Genomic DNA, 6,331 nt, shown 5'->3' with positions numbered 1-6,331 from the left:
AAAGACACCTCTATCTTTTCTTTCCTCTGAGGTCATATACTAGAGGTCATTTTCAACAAATTAAGTCCACTCAACTAGAAGTCAAAAATGGATGGTTACTGAGCTTTGGCGGTTTTTCGATTTTTCAGAAAATCCCTGCGTTGATATGGAAAAAAAGTGATTTTGTATAAAAACTATTAGAGTGTGTAAAGTCAATTGATGCTTTCTTGAAAGCTGAAAAACGAGGGTTTTCCTTAGAAATGAGAATGGTCGCCAAAAACAGATAGATTTCTATTGGAATAGTGCAATGCAGAATGGAAGATATACATGGTGTTTGGTAATTCGACATGATCCTTTGAAAGGATAATACTACAGGTCATTTGCAGCAAATTAAGTCAATCCAACTAGGGATCAAAAGTGGATGGTTACTGAGCTCGTAACAGAGCTATGGTGGTTTTTCGATTTTTCTGAAAATATCTGAGTTTTTCGGAAAATAATTAAAACACTGGTTCAATCTATAGCTTTTAGCTCAGTAAATTCCTCCCGCAAGATAAATAAAGAATAAATATAATATGGTGTTCAAAGTAGAAAGGACAAGTGGTTACTGTTTGGATAGCGAAGATGGTAGTCTGTTGTTATCTATACTTTCAGAATGCAGCTTAGGTCTGTTTACCTCTCAGGTAATAACAACGTTAAATATTAACCTAAGGATATTCTGAGTAAACAGTGTTGAATGATAATGACTTAATTAGACTAGGGAGAGATCATTGGGAGCGCATAATAACCAAATCGAAGAATATATGTAATTGATGAACATAGATACAAATTCATATGTGCATGAAATTTATTGTTTATTCGTAATAAATATTTATTCATTATTGCAATAAAATTGAGCCTAATTAATTGGTTACGCAACATGGTGCACATTAAATATTTCATGCAATAATTTCAAATTGGTAATTTCCCAATTATTGCAATCAATGACAACTTTCTAAATACGTTATAAGCAAAAACCTTTTAGCACAAATCAAACTGAAAAAACGGGAAGTCTATAGCAATTTTAGTTTTCGAAATCTCGCTCGATCAACCAGAAAACGGACCAAGTGAATACATAATCTCATGGGCGCCCGCAGAAATTTTTCTCAGGGGGGGCAAAATGAAAATTATTCAAAAACGATAAGGCGTCCATAATTGTCGTAGGCGATATTAGTATTCCGTTTCTTTCTATTCCTGTATTTATATTCATAAGTGGGGGGAGGACTGTGCAAAATAAAAATTATGAAGTTTTCCACTTCAACATTTTTTTTAAAACATCAACATAGGGTGATGTAAAATAATACGGTAACTCTTTTCAAAACGAGTCACATTCAACGGAACAATTCACAAAAAAATAAAATATAAAAAATTTGGAGAACGGAATGAATTAATTATTATAATTGCTGATAAATAAAGGAAAATCAACGAGTAATAACGAAATAAAAAATATATACATGAACGCTCGATAAAACTATGTTTATAAAAATAATAAATCTTGAAATATACACGCAAACAATGAAGTTTATAATTTAATACTAAAATATGATTCAAAATAACACAGAATTGCTCTAGATTGTAAACACAACAAATGAGTATATTATCAAAATTAACAAATCATAAATTGCAAAAAACAACTCATAAAAACAATATTAATTCTGAAGACAAAATACTTAATCGTTATACAACAGAGTAGGTATATTTTATTCTAAACTGAAATATAATTCTGCGCAAAGTGCTGAAACTACGCTCTATAGTACAAGTAGTACATGGAAATGTAAGGAGAAGAATAAGGCATTCTTTGACAGCAGGACAAAAATTTACATTGTCCGATAAGATCTTCAATTTTTATGTTTTCATCCATTTGTGATTTAGATAAATATTCATTCCAAATGTTAAATTCACTTTCTAAATTTTCAATATTATACATATTGCTGACCTTAAGATGCAAAAGATTCTTTGGCAAAAAATTGAACAAAGAAAAAAGCATTAGGTACATGTTCTTTCGAGATTCCCTTTCAAGGGCTGAAATCAAATGATCTAAATATGGGATGAATATTTTTGAAGTAATCTTCAGCTGAATCTTCTTCATAGTTAGATCTATACATTTGTCTACCACTCTACCGCGAATTCGTGGTTCCAATCTCTATATTGAGACTCTGAGCAATAGATGATGCTTTGGAAAAAATTTCTGTGAAGCATGCATCATCTGAGCGATATTTTCCACATGTTTCTATAATTAAGTTTATATGACGGTGAAAATTTACAAAATTAATAGAAACACCTTGTAGTGTATTTGCTATTGGTTCCAATATATTTGAATATTTACTTGCTACCGTCAAACAAATCACAAAAGTGAAAGAGTTTATTGCAGGCCATAACTGAGCAGTTCTTTTTGTTGTTGAAGAATTTATTGAAATTTCTCCAGATATTATAGCAAAGAGAGTTTTGAATATAGTATTGAAGTTCTCAGCGAAAACTCGCAAAGATTTATATTTAGCTGACCAACGAGTTCCACAAAACAAAGGAATATTGTTTTATAATCTGTAATATTTTTTTTTCTATTTTCTGCACGACTTTTTTTATTACCTTCATCTATTAAGGACAATAGGAGAGTATATATAAGATGGTTTTTAAAATAATTGAAACGCATGGATTGCGTTCGGTTCCACGATTTTTCTTCACCCAAGAAGTACTCAACGCGCCCAAAAAAGTTTTCAATTCAAAAAATACTTCTGCCGATTATGGATATGTGCATAGTATATTATGAATATATGTATAGTAATTCCATTGAAAACCGGAAAATTGTTGTGAATCCATTACTTTCCTTTTTTCCTTGCTCTAAGGATTGATAAAGTAATATTGAGGGTGTTGTGCTGAAAAATGATGCAATCAAAATCTCAGGGGGGGCCATGGCCCCCCCTGCCCCCCCCCTGCGGGCGCCCATGCATAATCTGTATTTGGTTGCAAAAATGCGTCTATTAGGACGTTCTGGTTTCACCAACGACCCCTCGGTTTGCTCTGAATCGTTCGTTTATTACATCCAGATGTAGGAGGGTAAATATTCGCCGGACTCTTTGGGGGCTGGATATTTCAGTTTCAGTGCCACAGATGGATAATTGCACACACTTGCCGCATCGACAAGTTAGAGAGTATATTTTTTTCAGTTTCTTCTCGTACCGGTACCTCGTACAGTAACTACCCTACATCACAATTAGATTCGAACGCGCATTCGAATAAAATTAGTGCTTTTCGCATCCTTATTATTTTATTGTATTTCTCCTGAAAATTTTATAGTATTGGTGAGGTTTATTTTGAAGCGCTTTTCAGATACTGAGGTAAGAATAACTTTTATTTCGATTAAATATAACACTGAATAAAACCTAACTTATGGGCTTTTTCAGTTTCAAAATGAGCAAAAGACAGAGCACTCTAATAGGTTCCATCGGAACAAAGAAAACTTAAAAGCAATCCATCTGCTGCATCTTCATCCTCCGCTGTATCAGGTGAAGTAGGTGATATTCCAGGAATCGAAGTCCCCACAGCAAAAGCAAGCACTTCTTGTTGCAGTAGCACTAGCACTATGATCACCCCTGCAGAACCACTTTCGACTTTTCGATTTTTTTTTTTAGCCATAAGTTTAGGCTCATTTTAGGCTAATTTATCACCCTATTCAAAAATGTTTTGCTCCTGAATTGTCGGAGAAATCGCAGGTTATGCTAGCTTAACGTTAAGCTAGCAGAACCACCAAGCTAATCGATATCTTATGGAAAATCTGATTACACCATAATTTTAGGCTCACGTTTGAACCCATTACCAAATTTCTGAATTTAAGTTTTTTCAAAAAAACCTTGGGTTCTGCTAGCTTCACGGTTAAGCTAGCAGAACCCAATCGTAAATAAACACCTCAGAATAATTTGAATATCTTAATAATTTTATGCTCTATTCTAACCAATTAATTACCCTATTCCAAATTTTTTGCTCCTCAAATTACCGAGAACTCATAAGTACTTCTACTGCATTCATCCCATTCCGTCAGTACGTGAAAACAGCAAATCTCATATGAATATGGATAAAATGATTACGCCATGATTTTAGTCTCTATTCAAACTAATTAATTACCCTATTCCGAAATTTTTTGCTCCTCAGATTACCGAGATCTCATGAGTTCTACCACTACATTCATCCAATTCCGTCAGTACGTGAAAAATGCAAATCTCATATGAATATGGACAAAAATTATTACGGCATAATTTTAGGCTCTATTCAAACTAATTAATTACCCCATTCCGGAATTTTTTCCTCCTCAGATTACCGAGAACTGATGAGTACTTCTACTGCATTCATTCCATTCGGTCAGTACGTGAAAAGTGAAAATCTCATATGAATATGGAAAATAATTATAACGTAATAATTTTAGGATCTATTCAAACTAATTAATAACCCTATTCCGAAATTTTTTGCTCCTCAGATTACCGAGAACTCATGAGTACTTCTACTGCATTCATTCCATTCCGTCAGTACGTGAAAAGTGAAAATCTCATATGAATATGTAAACAATTATTACGGCATAATTTTGGGTTCTATTCAAACTAGGGCTATGGCCAGCATCTCCTTGAATTCTGAGACACGTAATGTTGATGTTGGACTTTATGTGGCCAACACAAGTATCAGTGAAGCCGAAACAATTATTTTGTTAAAAAACGCATGGGAGCTTCCAGATAATTTGACATATCCGTTCAGCTTTCACAGAAAAAACAACAATGTTATCTGTCAAATAAACATTTTGATCGATTTCGATGGCTTACATATTCATGTCATTTGCAGGGATTATTTTGTAAATTTTGTTTTTTATTTGCAAATCAAGGCGGTGTCTACAAACAAACAAATTTGAGCAAATTGGTTAAATCACCTTTACAGAAATATTCTAAACTTCTGGGCAAAGATGGGGATTCAGTTGAACACAATTGCCACAACTATCATAAGGAGGTAGCAGAGCAAGCGCAGTTGTTTAAAAAAAAATTAATAATCCTCAACAATCAATAGAAAATTTGTTAGATCAAAAAAGAAAACAGCAAGTTTTGGAAAATGGGGAAAGATCAAAACCTTTTATCCAGGACGTTATTTTATTAGGACAGCAAAACATTGCTTTCAGATTTCATCGCGGTGATGGTGTCCCTAGTTTAATTTTACTATTCCATATTATTCCTCTGTTTTTTGTCTCCTTGATGATAGCATAACGAGATTTCTTATTTTTGAAATTACATATTCTTTTTTTGTAATTTGGTTGTAAAAGCTATTTTCATTTTCAATTCTAAATGTTTCATGTATTAATTGTGTTATTTGTATTTTGATGTACGTATTTCGATTTCTTGATGTATTTTGATTTCTTTCTGCATTTTGATTGTGAAAAAATGTCTATTTCAAATTTTATTTGAAGGTATTGAAAAATGTTGTTTACCTGATATATTGGTTTCCCCTTTTTTGTTATCTTCTGGATAACGGGATTTTTATTTTTGACATTATTTGTTGTTTGTTACCTCGTTGTGTAAGATATTTCCATTTGTTTGTTTTTTTTACTATTATTACTATTTTTCTTATTATATTATTTACTTGTACATATTTTCTTTATCTTGCAAATTTTTTTTTAAAATTTTGAAAAAATTATGTTTCAAAATTTATCTGAGGTGATTAAATGTTGTGTACCTGATTTATTGGTTTTGAATCGTTACTACCCCCTCCATGAAAAAGAGCTATATCCGCCCTTGAGTTTGTTCATATCTTTTTGATGTCATCTGTTCATGGGTAGTTGGTCTCTCCCAACAGGGAGAGACCATCTACCCATGAAAGGAGGCTCCTTTCAAGAATTGTCTTCATCCATCAATAATCACCGCCTCTGAATATGACCTGTCCAATTCTACTTGCACTAGCTTTGCGCCTGATTGAATCGATTACTTCTGTTCTTCTTCGAATTTCAATATCCCAAACATTTATAACCTGTAATTTCCTGCTTGAGGTTTTCGTAAATGTTAAAAGATTCAGAAGATACATTAAGTCGAAACCTGGACGAGATAGTATCAAAATATAGGCAGCAACTGGCGTTAAAACCTTCTTATCTGTGTAACCTCCAAGTCTTCATTCGAAATATGGCAGATGTAGTAATAGAACGAAACCCATTTACGGAAGTTGGCGAGGTATCAAAACCGTCAACTTTTTTACAAGTGTTTCCATGACGCAATATTCATTATCTAAAAATCTTACTCTTCTCAGGACTTATCTTGTCGAAAAAACAAATTCGACTTTACACCACAGTTGAATC

Source organism: Harmonia axyridis, chromosome 1 (genome assembly GCF_914767665.1).
Source record: "Harmonia axyridis chromosome 1, icHarAxyr1.1, whole genome shotgun sequence".
Classification (NCBI taxonomy): domain Eukaryota; kingdom Metazoa; phylum Arthropoda; class Insecta; order Coleoptera; family Coccinellidae; genus Harmonia; species Harmonia axyridis.
Note: the sequence above shows the minus strand (reverse complement) of the source record.